The sequence below is a fragment of the Thalassophryne amazonica genome, chromosome 13 (genome assembly GCF_902500255.1).
Source record: "Thalassophryne amazonica chromosome 13, fThaAma1.1, whole genome shotgun sequence".
Lineage (NCBI taxonomy): Eukaryota > Metazoa > Chordata > Actinopteri > Batrachoidiformes > Batrachoididae > Thalassophryne > Thalassophryne amazonica.
The window spans coordinates 38,406,576-38,420,993 of record NC_047115.1 but is presented as its reverse complement, the minus strand read 5'-3'; positions in this window follow the sequence as shown (position 1 = coordinate 38,420,993).

Here is a 14,418-nt window from a genome sequence, read left to right as displayed (position 1 = left end):
TTTCCTCAGAGCTGCAAATGACTTTTTGATTGACAAGTCTTTGACAGATGCACTTTAGAATTCTCATATTTACATGTGGTGTTCCTTATCAGAGAGGGATCGCTGTGTTTGTCATAAAGCCTTTTTATTCTGCACCTCTAAACATCCTTCTCATGTGGGCACAGTCACACTGATGCCAATAATGAAGGCTTCCTAAAAGAAAGCTGGACACTTATTATTAAGAAATACTAATTTAAATTGAATATTGTGTTTGAGATGGGAAGTATGCAGTTTGTTATTGTAAATGCTGTAATTTGTACTCTTATCAAGTCTTAAAAGATGAGGTGGAGGGGATGTTTTTGGTATTACGTAAATGTCGTCTATTAAGGTGTTGTCATAAATCTTTTGTAAGACTTTCTTTTTTTAATCACTCAGCTGTTGCAAAAACTTTAAAAAGCTGTTCTATATCTTTAGAGGTTTGATCTAATAAAGCATTCTTAATGTCAGTCTTATTATGGATTTAGCTCTATCTTAAGTACTGAGCTCAGCGTCTTGCAGAGTATGAAGTGTTCCTTGTAATTTACATGTTGGCTTCTCCCACTCGCCCTTAACAAAAGGCCGGTTCCTCATTTTGCTGTGAAGTACTTAAAAAAAAAAAAAAAAAAAATTTGCTGACTCATTCATGTCACATCAGGTACCCCGTCTCCTCAGTCAGTTGCTTCTCTTGTTCCTTAGCAACAAGACAGATTTTTGTTAAACCTGACGAGCGTTATGATTCTATCTTGTAATGCTGCCCAGTTTGATGAATGTTGTTTTCTTGCTGTGTCACGTTTCAGGTATAACGTGAGAGCATTAGTTGCTATCTGCTAATTAAAGCTGCTCAGCCTAGCTCGATTGGATCTGTGCAGTTTTGCAGACCAATTCCACAAGAATTACTGCAGCAAAATTGATTTTTTTTTTTTTTTTAATAGGTTATCAATCTTTAAAAAGCACTTTTTACTCTATTTTCCAAGAAGCCAGTTGATGTAAGGTGCCCCCGAAAAGTTCTTTTTGGAGGGAAATTCGATGAAACGTGCATTTAGACCTTTTTGTGCTAAACCGTTCCATTGTACTGGTCATCGTGGTACATTGAGTTGATTTGATGGCCTCAGCTGTTCTATTTGTGTGCAGTGTCATGCATACACGGACAGATTTCACAATTAAACCTTTTGTAACTGCCAAGTAACAAACCTCATAGCATTCAGCTCCGTGACGGTACATGGACCTTTTAAAGAGGTATTATTGCATCCAAAAAATGGAATCTTTTACAATTGCATGTTAGGAATGTCCTGTTACACAACCCCCAAACTTCCTTAGTTCTCTCTGCATCTCGACAGTCTCCTACTATAAATAAAATTTAAATAACTCATTGTACAGTTCTGTGACGGTTGTCGAACTTGGCCTTCAGGAGAATTCAGTCAGCATGTTTTCTCTTGTACCAGAGTGCGGCCAATTGTAAACTCTGCTCCAGATGTGAGCTAGGGCCGGGATGACCCCTATCCTGGGCCGACTTCTACAAAGAGCAAAGTTCTGTTTTGTTGCCTCTGTGTTGAGCCTCAGTCAATTTCAAATTGTATTACAAGTTTCCAGGTTGAGCAACATCTTTGCTAGACACAATCTTGATCGTCCAGTTGCCCTTCCAGTGTGAAGTTGTGAGGGTGCCATCTAAATTTAACTCTGCTCGCCGCTGTTACTGCTGCTACTAACAATGCAATGCTTTAACATACGGTCTTTCGTAGATTTAATTCAGCTTGCGCAGTCCTCTACACGCATGGCCAGAACGTCAAGAAATATTCTTTTACACAGTTGTTGCTTTGCATTGGTGTGTTTCTTTTGAGTTCAGACAAAAACACAACTTTCTGTTTGAGGCGAGTGGGTACAGACTCCCTATAGCTCGGTGGCCACCTTGTATTGCTTACTACACGTGTGCCAGGAAATGAACACACATGCATATACCTTACTGAATTTTCATGTCCTACAACCAGAACACATTACATGTGTTTACTTTCTGGAGTGTGTGTACAGGAAACAGTACAAGGTGGCTGTCATTTGTAATCCAGTCCAAGCCATTCTCACGCCATAAATTGATTTATGGTTCATGCTCCTGTTGCGAAAAGCAGGAATTCCTTTCTTGACAGGAGCATGAAATACTGGGTGACCCGGGGGGGTTAGAAATAGTCAAATAAAAAAAAAACCTGCAGAAATGTTTCCACTGATCCTCTTTGAGATGTTTCTGCAGCTTAATTGGAGTTCAACTGGGGTAAATTCAGTTGATTGGACATGATTTGGAAAGAAACACAACTGTCTACATATATGGCCCCACAGTTGACAGTCCATGTCAGAGGACAAACCAAGCATGCAGTGAAAGGAATTGTCTAGATCTCTGAGACAGGATTGTCTTGAGGCACAAATCTGGAGAAGGGTACAGAAACATTTCTGCTGCTGGGTGATTCTTTAACTACGGGCACTATTGGCCTTGTAAATGTAATTTCCACCACACCATTGCCTTACAATATAAAGCGCCTTGGGGCAACTGTTTGTTGTGATTTGGCGCTACATACATGTGCTCTGATGTTACTGTTTATCTCCATAGAAACTACCCACACAATCTTTCATACAAACTTTTTAAAGGGACATTATTGTTGTGGAAATTACGGCAATAGTGTGGGACAACTACATTTCGGTTAAAAAAATCACAACAGTTGTATGACATTGAATACCCCAATTATGTTTTGATTATTTTACTGATATTTTATTCAGAGATATTTTAAAACATTAGAAAAAATGTTGGTTTACTATTCATTTTTATCATTGAAGATCGTAAGTCTGGGTGTGGGACAAGCACAAAACGGCAATATTTGCATATAATGATGCTGAAAAAAAGGTGAAAACGTCATAGACTACTAGGACAAATTTCTTAAAACACTTTCATTGTAAAGATAACTATAAAAGTGTGAAATTTCCCCTTTTTTCTTTTTTTCATAAAATATGATCAAGGGACATAAAAGTGCCCGTAGTCTAAGAATCACCCTGCTATGAAGTTCCCAATGACCACAGTGGACTCCATCATTCATATATGGCAGATGTTTGGATCCAATTTCAATTTATTTTCATTTATGTAGCGCCAAATCTCAAAAAAGTTGCCTCAATGTGCTTCCCACAAGTAAGGTCTAACCTTACCAACCCCCAGAGCAAGCACACAGGTGACAGTGGGAAGGAAAAACTCCCTTTGAGGAAACCTGAAGCAGACCAGACTCAAAGGAGTGACTCTCTGCTTAGGCCATTCTACTGACAGAAATTATAAAACAATTCACAAAACAATATAGAGGAAATGTTGCCAGTGCACAGGACAGGAGGGTTTCCAAAGCAGACACTACACCCATCTCTGGATGGAGCCGCACCGCAAATTGAGAGAAAAAAATAATCAGGCATCAGAAAGACAACAAATGCAGTATAATTTGTCAGCATTAAGTAACAAGACAAACAAGAAATACTAAGGTGATCGTCGGTGATACCCACTCCGTTTCCTAACAAAATGAATTAGAGTAAAAAGCATAGTAACATACTGTGCCAGTATGCTAGCCACACGAAAGGGAAAATAAGTACATCTTAACCAAGGTTGGGTAGGATTACTTTGAAAGAATACAGGTGGATTACATGTATGTATGCACATTTAGATTACTTGTAATCGGATTAGTTTTAGATTACATTTCAAGGTAATCCTACCCAACCCTGGTCTTAAATCTGGACTTGAAAATCTACAGAATTGGACTGTTTTATTGACACAGGGAGATCAGTCCACAGAACATCCACCAGGACTCTTCCCAGAGCTGACCACCTGTCTAAACTGAGCAACTGGGGGAGAAGGGCCTTAGTCAGGGAGGTGACTAAGAATCCGATGGTCACTCTGTCAGAGCTCCAGCATTCCTCTGTAGAGAGGAGAACTTTCCAGAAGGACAACCATCTCTGCAGCAATCCACCTCTCAGGCCTGTATGGTAGAGTGGCCAGATGGAACCCACTCCTTAGTAAAAGGCACATGGCAGCCCACCTGGAGTTTGCCAAAAGGCAATTGAAGGACTCTCAAATCATGAGAAACAAAATTCTCTGGTCTGATCAGACAAAGATTGAACTCTTATTTGGTGTGAATGCCAGGCATCATGTTTGGAGGAAACCAAGCACCATCCAGTGTAGCATGGTGGTGGCAGCATCATGGTGTATGGCTGTTTTTCAGTGGCAGGAACTGGGAGACTAATCAGGACTGAGGGAAAGATGAATGCATAAATAAATGCAAAAAACAGTCATGGCATTATGGGGTGTTGTGAGTAGAATTTCGAGGGTAAAAATGGAGGTGTTCCAGGCACGTCCATCTGGGAGGAGACCCCGGGAAGACCCAGGACTAGGTGGACAGATTGTATCTTCACACTGGCCTGGGAACGCCTCAGGATCCCCCAGTCAGAGGTGGTCAACGCAGCACGGGAAAAGGACATCTGGGTCCCCTGCTGGAGCTGTTGCCTCAGCAACCCGAACCTGGAAAAGCGGTTGAAGATGAGTGAGTGAGTGGAATAAGGCTGTAACATAAAATGTGGAAAAAGTGAAGTGTGAATATTTTCCGGATGCACTGTTTGTGTGTGTGTATATATATATATATATACACACTCAACAAAAATATAAATGCAACACTTTTTGTTTTGCTCCCATTTTGTATGAGATGAACTCAAAGATCTAAAACTTTTTCCACAAACACAATATCACCATTTCCCTCAAATATTGTTCACAAACCAGTCTAAATCTGTGATAGTGAGCACTTCTCCTTTGCTGAGATAATCCATCCCACCTCACAGGTGTGCCATATCAAGATGCTGATTAGACACCATGATTAGTGCACAGGTGTACCTTAGACTGCCCACAATAAAAGGCCACTCTGAAAGGTGCAGTTTTATCACACAGCACAATGCCACAGATGTCGCAAGATTTGAGGGAGCGTGCAATTGGCATGCTGACAGCAGGAATGTCAACCAGAGCTGTTGCTCGTGTATTGAATGTTCATTTCTCTACCATAAGCCGTCTCCAAAGGCGTTTCAGAGAATTTGGCAGTACATCCAACCAGCCTCACAACCGCAGACCACGTGTAAACACACCAGCCCAGGACCTCAAGATCCAGCATGTTCACCTACAAGATCGTCTGAGACCAGCCACTCGGACAGCTGCTGAAACAATCGGTTTGCATAACCAAAGAATTTCTGCACAAACTGTCAGAAACCATCTCAGGGAAGCTCATCTGCATGCTCGTCGTCCTCATCGGGGTCTCGACCTGACTCCAGTTCGTCGTCGTAACCGACTTGAGTGGGCAAATGCTCACATTCGCTGGCGGTTGGCACGTTGGAGAGGTGTTCTCTTCACGGATGAATCCCGGTTCACACTGTTCAGGGCAGATGGCAGACAGCGTGTGTGGCGTCATGTGGGTGAGCGGTTTTCTGATGTCAGTGTTGTGGATCGAGTGGCCCATGGTGGCGGTGGGGTTATGGTATGGTCAGGCGTCTGTTATGGACGAAGAACACAGGTGCGTGTTATTGATGGCATTTTGAATGCACAGAGATACCGTGACGAGATCCTGAGGCCCATTGTTGTGCCATACATCCAAGAACATCACCTCATGTTGCAGCAGGATAATGCATGGCCCCATGTTGCAAGGATCTGTACACAATTCTTGGAAGCTGAAAATGTCCCAGTTCTTGCATGGCCGGCATACTCACCGGACATGTCACCCATTGAGCATGTTTGGGATGCTCTGGACAGGCATATACGACAGCGTGTACCAGTTCCTGCCAATATCCAGCAACTTCGCACAGCCATTGAAGAGGAGTGGACCAACATTCCACAGGCCACAATTGACAACCTGATCAACTCTATGCGAAGGAGATGTGTTGCACTGCATGAGACAAATGGTCACACCAGATACTGACTGGTATCCCCCCCAATAAAACAAAACTGCACCTTTTACAGTGGCCTTTTATTGTGGACAGTCTAAGGCACACCTGTGCACTAATCATGGTGTCTAATCAGCATCTTGATATGGCACACCTGTGAGGTGGGATGGATTATCTCAGCAAAGGAGAAGTGCTCACTATCACAGATTTAGACTGGTTTGTGAACAATATTTGAGGGAAATGGTGATATTGTGTATGTGGAAAAAGTTTTAGATCTTTGAGTTCATCTCATACAAAATGGGAGCAAAACCAAAAGTGTTGCATTTATATTTTTGTTGAGTGTATATATATATATATATATATATATATATATATATATATATATATATATATATATATATATATAAGACTCGATCACTAACTGCATACAACTTAAAAAAATGAATAAAAGAACAATCTGAATGCTTTGCAGCATTTCTTGTGTGCCAATAGTATCCTTTTCCACAGCACCCTCTGATGGTCACAGTGGAAAAGATGTAATTAGTTTGTGGTTTCAGAAACTGCAACAGATTTATGCTGAGATTTTGTGTTAAGCACCAGATGCCATTCCTGATGCAGCTCCAGACACCCCTCTGCCAAACACAAATCAGGACCTTTTCCACTTAATGTCTGAGATCTAACAGGATCACGTGTACATAAAAACAGTGGCTGTTTCTGCTAGTAGCCAGTAAGGTGAAAAAACAGGCTTTGTTTTCATTTAAATTCAAGAACAGCGGTAACATACAGGAAAATTACAAACATCCGTGTAAGAGGCTGTGCACAGACACGATCATTCTGTCAAATGTGACTCTTCGAAGGTTCGAACCTCTTCATTGGGCCTTGACGTTTGTTTCGTATGCTCTGTGAACAGATGTACTTTTATGGATGTTTGTGTGAAAACGAAGAGCTGCTGTTGCTGAGTCATATGTGCACAGGTCTGGATGGAAAATCAGGCAAAACCAGTCTGACAGGTTTGTAGTAAGCGCACGCGCACACACACATACACACGCACACACACCCTGCAGCTCAACCTTGTTCTTACCATCCCACCGACCTCCGGGCTATACCCTTATCTACAGCCTTTCTGCTCTCACTCTCTTTGTGTGTCATCCTCCACTCACTTTCATATGTGAATGATATAGGGTAAGATAAGGACAAACCCCTGTATGAGATGACTACCCCCCCCACACACACACACCACACACACACACACACACACACAAACATTTAGTACGTCAAGTCCCAGAACGAAACCAGACATTCTTTATCTGACACAGAGACACGTGCATGATAATTTGGCAGCTCTATGACTCACTTCTGAGATACCACTTTGTACAGACAGACCACAGAGGCTCTGTTGTCCCACCCTGAGGACAGAGCTGTTGACTGTGCAATAATAATAACCCAAACACAAAGACAGGTTTCACAGACATTAAGCTGCAGCTCGACTTGACGCCGACTGCATTCCCGTCTTTAATAACTGAGCTCCCACTGTCTCCTAAGGAGCACCAGTACATCAGGGATGGGCAATTGTGTAACACGGCAGGGGCGGATTTAGAGATAAATTCATGGGGTGGCAAGCAGGGACAGGTACTATTATGTGGGGTGGCAATGTAATGTTTATGTATTATGCTATTATAGGTCAGGAATCTGGATTATAGCATCACGAGTCCAAGTTTCATATAGCCTAGAGCAGCGGCCCGCAAGCTTTTTGCGCCACGGACCAATTTTCATGTAACGTTAAAACAACATTTTTGCAGACCAATATAGAAAAAACTATAAACAATGTGTGTAAAAAATGCGTGAGTGGAATAGTAATTTCAAGCGCTCCAATGGGCGTCATAGATCTGTAAATTGTGTTTTCATGATCACAAAATGAACATTGCTGTAGTAGTGCAGCAGATAACCAAAACAATTGTTCAGTTTGTGATAAAAGCATGAAATGTGGCACACATATTCTAAATTAACTAATGTTTATTTTCAGATATGAAGACATCCTGGAGGTGACCTCTAATGAGCTACAGGGGTCAATAAAGAATTACACAGGGGTCAAAATATAAAAATTCTCCAGTCATGTTGAAAACTATACCACACTATTTGTGTGATCATAAGGATTCCAAAAATGTATAGTTTGGGCTATCCATGACTGAATGTTATGGAGTTATGGGGTAAAAACAGCAAATATGGTGACAAAGGTCAGTTTCAGTTTGTACAAGGGTGAAAAGTAAAAGTTACTTCACTTTTGGTAAAAAGTGATGCAAATTATTGGTTGAGTGAATAGGGTTAATAAATGGAATAGTTTTGACTATGTCGAATGCTTGGTCTCCAAAGTAAAGGTCAAACAAGGTTGACGTCCATTGGATTCTATGACATGTGACATATGTTACCTCGTAACATGATAACAGCGTGACAGATGGTGCAAACTATTCCTTTTTAAAATACTATTAACTAAACCAATAATTTGCATAATTGTTTTACCAAAATTGGAGCAAGTTTAATGTTTGACCCCTGTACAAACTGAAACTGACCTTTGTCACCATATTTGCTTTTTTTTACCCCCATAACTCCAGAACATTCAGTCATAGATAGTCAGAACTATACCTTTTTGGAAGCTGTGTAATCAGATAAATAATGTGGTATACTTTTCAATATGATTGGAGCATTGTTAAAGTTTGACCCTTGTGTAATTTTTTATTGACCCCTGTAGCTCATTAGAGGTCAGCTCCAGGATGCCTCCATATCTGAAAAAAAATAATTAGTTAATTTATAATATTTGTGCCAAATTTCATGCTTCTATCACAAACTGAATGATTGTTATGGAAATTTTAGGGCAATTCTACGGTAACAGAATTACAATCTGACCTAATCTGTAGTCGTTAGATGCAGTATGTCCAGATTTTGCTGCTGTTGTAATTCCGTTACCATAGAATTGCCCTTTAGCTAAGCTGCACCACTGTAGTAGAAAACAACATATTTAATCAAATGACAGCAGAGAAGCTGTATGAGTCTTACCTGAGCTGAAGACTCACAGAAACACACCTCAAGGGTGTGTGTATCAACGCTTGTCCTCTGCTCATCCTTCTGTACTCTGTCCATCCTTCTGTCCTCTGTCCATCCCTCTGTCCTCTGTCCATCCTTCTGTCCTCTCCTCACACCCTCTTCTCTTGTTTCCAATGTTCCTCTAAATCCACAAAGTGTTGTCTCCCCTCAGCAATAAAAAAGTGCTCCACTGTCGCTTTATGAAATGAAAGTGAAACCTAAAAAGCGTACATTGCCGCTCGCGTGCACAGACTTTTGTTAACATAACACGACTTTAAGGTTGGACGAAACATCCCTAATATCTATGAGAGACACGAGTAAAGGTGAAGTCTAGTTACAAAGAAAGTTTTGTCAGCTGATGTGACCAGTGTTGACGTCCGTCCTTGTTATACAGTACTTGGTGAATGTATCAATTTTATATTTCTTTCTCTGCAAAGTTTTTCTGGCAGCCGTGTGTGCTGGCGTGTTGTCGTGTCTTTTAGGGAAAGTTCGGCGCCACAACGGGGGGGGCAGGGAGAGTGTGAAGCGCAGCTTGTGCTGCATTCAAGGGTGCTCAGAGAGCATAGTTTTCGCCGGTTAAAGTCATTCGCGAGGTCCCTTTTTTGAAAAAAATGTCACCCACTTCTGATTGCGGTGGCAACTGGGGTGGCAAGAGCTATTTTAGGGTGGCAGTTGCCACCCCATGCCACCCCAGTAGATCCGCCCCTGTAACACGGGCTCAACAGCCAAACACTCCAAATGAGCTGATTGGCTCTTTTAAGTGAAGACAGGAAGCAATGAGGGACATCGATTGGACAGCTAAGGTGACTGCTGGTCCTCCACTGCTCATCTCAGCAGCACAAAATCACCAAGTAATAGGCAAAACAAGATAAGTAAAACCTTTCGCTTTAATATAATCCTGATTTAACCAAGCAGCTTCTTTTTCTTCCTCTTTCAGCTGCTCCCGTTCGAGGTCACCACCGCAGACCATCCCTCTCCATCTCACCCTGTCCTCTGTATCTTCCTCTTTCACACCAAACACCTGCATTTCCTCCCTCAGCATATACATCAACCTCCTCTTTGTCCTTCTTCTCCTCCTATCTGGTGGCTCCACCTTCAGCATCCTTCTCCCTATGTATCCTGTGTCCCTCCTCTGTTGTTATCCATTATCCAGGTGCACGGTTAGCTTTGTGGGGAAAGTGTATCACAACTTGTTCCCACTGTGGTCTGTTTGAATCTCAGACTTGTGCATCTGTGGTTAATCTCTCTCTCTCTCTCTCTCTCTCTCTCTCTCTCTCTCTCTCTCTCTCTCTCTCTCTTTCAACTGCCCCATTTCCTGCTGCTCTGCACTGCATTCTAAAAATCAGGTCAGGTCCTGTCTGGAAGCATGCGCTGGTCCCATGTGTCACCACAACCACACTATAAATTTATTCAATGACTGCTTTTATAAATTTTCTCACTGTTGTTTGAAGAAATTTTTATTTTTTACTTATGTTTTCTGACATATCTAGGTCTGCATAAATGGCTGGGAGGAAGCTGAACAGAAGAAAACTAAGGGTCACGGGGCAGCTGGAGTCTGTCCCAGCAGCCATTGGGTGGGAGGCAGGGTACATCCTGGACAGGCCACCAGTCCATTGCAGGGCCACGTATAAACAGACAGACCAACACATTCATACTCTCGCCTCAACCGTGCCACCTGAACGTGAGCATTTAGTAATGATAATAATAATAAATCATTATCAAAATAGTTGACAATTGCTAGCATAATAACTGACTGTCAGATTCTGGAATTTAAAAAATTTAAACTACCGTGCATCCGGAAGTATCCATAGCGCTTCACTTTATCTGCCACATCTTATGTTGCAGCATTATTCCAAAGTGGGGTAAATTCATTTTTTCGCTCAAAATTCTACTCACAACACCCTATAATGACAACATGAAAAATGTTTATTGAAGTTTTTTTTGCAAATTTATTAAAAATAAAAAAACTAAGGAATCACATGTACATAAGCATTCACACCGTTTTATCAATATTTTGTTGATGCACCTTTGGCAGCAATTATAGCCTCAAGATGAAAACCTGCTCCAGAGACCTCAGACTGGGGTGACGCTTCATCTTTCAGCAGGACAATGACCCTAAGCACACAGCCAAGACATCAAAGGATGGCCTTCATGACAACTCTGTGAATGTCCTTGAGTGGCCCTGCCAGATCCCAGAACTCAATCCGATTGAACATCTCTGGAGAGCTCTGAAAATGGCCCTGCAGCAATGCTCCCCATCCAACCTGATGGAGCTTGAGAGGTGCTGCAAAGAGGAATGGACAAAACTGCCCGAAGATAGGTGCAACAAGCTTGTAGCATCATATTCAAGAAGACTTGGGGCCGTAATTGCTGTTAAAGGTGCATCAACAAAGCATTGAGCAAAGGGTGTGAGTACTTACGTACATGTGATTTTTCAATTTTTGGGGGTACCTGGCTGCTATGACGATTTGAATTTCCCCTTGGGATTAATAAAGAGTGTATGTATATGTGTGTGTGTGTGTGCGCGTGCTTGCTTGCTCCAGGTCCTACATTTATGCCTGTGTCTTATGGTTTGTGTCCTGTCCCGTCTGTCCTTATGATCAATCGATTGCCTCTTGTCTTCGCTTCCTGCCTGTCTCGGTTCATGTCTGTGTCTTGTCCCCCCTTGTGGTTCATCCTTTGTCTATGTCCTTGATCTGTCTCTGTCATCATTGTCTCTGTTATCTGTCCTCTGTCTGTGGTTCATCATCATGTTTCCATGTCTTTGTTTGTTATCCGTATGTGTCCTCCAGGTGTCTGTTTGGTCTGTACATTCCCCTGTCCGTGTTCTTGGCCCTTGAGTTCCAGCGTTGTGTTATTTATCATGCAGGAAGATGCAGTCAAGGTCACAGAGAGGCAATGAGGCTTGGTCCTCCTGGTAATGGTCTGGATCATGGATCGTGGCTCTGGAAGAACCTGGAAGGTCTGCAAGAGTCTGGCAAAGTCTGGCAATGCTAACAAGTATCTGGCCACTACTGAACAGAAAGTCAGGGTTTAATTAGTCTGTCAATATTCAATCACTTGTCTGATCCAGGTGTGAAAAATAACTGAGGGCACCATCTGGTGGAGAAACTACCATATGACTGGTTAAAAGATAGTTATTACCAGGATCCGGGGGAAATCCTGACATACATATTTATTCTGTATTTTTGTTCCTGGCTTTAGGTTTCAGCTATTGTTCAGTTCTTTTTGTAGTAATACTTCTGAGTGTCTCTTTTCATGTGTTAGTTCATGTTCGGCTTGCCTCGGTTGCACTTATACACTTGTTGAATTACACATTGGTTTTTGTATTTTACACTTGGGCTTATATTTTGGTTTTATTTCTTCCTCTGTTGTATTTGGTTATCTTTGTTGTTATGCGTTATGTTCTATTCACCCTTAAGTTTGGATTTAGTTTTCATTCACCTTACGTTCATTTAGTTTTCATGTGTATTTGTTCTTCCTCCTTCCCCTGAGTTGATGCACCTGTTACTCATGAGTTCATTTTTGTATTTAAGCCCTCACCTGTCCCTGTTTCAGTTGCCTGTAGATTCACTGTGGTTCCTGCCATTCTGTGGCCGTGAGTATTTTGTGATTGCCAGTTACCTGTTCTCATTGTTTTCCTAGTTGTTGGTTTTCTTTCCGTGTTACTGTGTTTTTGGACTCTGTTCCTTCAGTCCTGTGTTACTGCTGTTTGGATTTTTTTGTGACTTTGTTTTTTGTTGTTGTTGTTGTTGTTGTTTTGTAGATTAATAAAGCACCTTGTTGTTTCCAGATACCTACTGCCTTTCATTGCCTGCATTTTGGGGTACAATTTGACAGTGTGAAAAAACTCTGTCTGTCTATCTATCTAGCTATCTATCGCTTACTTTTTTATTTTTAATAAATTTGCAAAAATTAAGCAACATATTTTGTGTTGTCATTACGGGGTGTTGTGAGTAGAATTTTGAGGGGGAAAAAAAATTATTTCATCCATTTTGGAATAAGGCTGTAACATAACAAAATGTGGAAAAAATGAAGTGTTGTGAATACTTCCTGGATGCACTGTACCTCTGCCAAGGCCACATATGTTCCATAAAATGTGTTCTGGGTCAAGTTCAAAATAAAATCTCCCATTTTCTAGAACATTATCCATCTGCTTAACAAATTTCATCAACATGCTCTCTCAGCTTTTTGAGTGAAATGTTGGTGTGTGCCAAACATTCTTCTCGAGCTTAGTTTGAGAATATATTCCAAATCGCCCCCAAAACTGAATCATTTCTTTCATGAAATATTATCTAAACAGAACTCTATCTGCTCACCAATTTCCTTGGGAATACCTTTCATTTCTGTGCGTCGGCAAAGTGGCAGTAGCAGGAAATTGTTTTCAGTGGTGTGAATGTGGACAGCATAACTCAAAAACAGCTAGATGGGTTTCCTTCAAACTTGGTAGGGGTATTACTTGGATAGATAACAAGAAGTGATTATATTTTGGAGTAGTTTAGTCAAACGTAAACATTTTAACCAGCTCGTGTAGTTGCAGCGCTCTGATCACTTCCTCCATCTTTTATGCTGAAATAACACTGAATTTATGTGGAAATGATTGTTGTACAAAAGCTTCAGATATCTGTCGCTGAGATAGATGATAACTGGAGAGCAGTTTTAAGTAGAAACGAGGTGATAAGCCGTGAACCACAGCTAATGACGCATGCACAGTGAAGACAGGGCGGACCAATTTTTAGGGGGGACCGGTCGGTCGGCGACACCAGGAGCAACTTTGGTATTAAGAACCTTTCCCAAGGTAGCCTGACAACTGGCCCTGAATTGGGCAAGATACTGGCCTCGCTCTCCTAGCCTGTGATTGGTTGGTGGGTCTGCCTCACGTTGGTGTTGTGCGAACGCTGCTCTCCTATTGGTTGTTTAGGAGTGGGAAATCTCACACCAAGATGGAGGCTAGTATTGGCCCAATTCACAGCCGAGCGGTTGTTGGGCTATGCCAAAGGGTTCTTAGTTTCTGGTTAGGCTGAGGTTTGAATTGAGGATCCTCTGGTCTTTAGCCCAACACTTGAACACTGGACCATCACCTCTAGACAAAAGTTATATGATTAAGTCATACACAGTGAAAAACAGCATATGTATATTTATTTTTACATTGTGGTGTGTTGAGTGTGCAGGGTATATACATCAGTCTTCTGATACCTTTCATTACTTTTTGTCTTATCATGTTAACAGACAAATGCCAATGAAAACATTGTCTCCATGGTGGACCTGAACTGCAGGATTAACACATCAATCAATCAGGATACTTTATTGCAGGCTCATCTAGATTACACAGTAACAGAGTAAGAGCGTTATATAAGCACTATATAATGTACTTTAAAAGAAAAATCATATGAA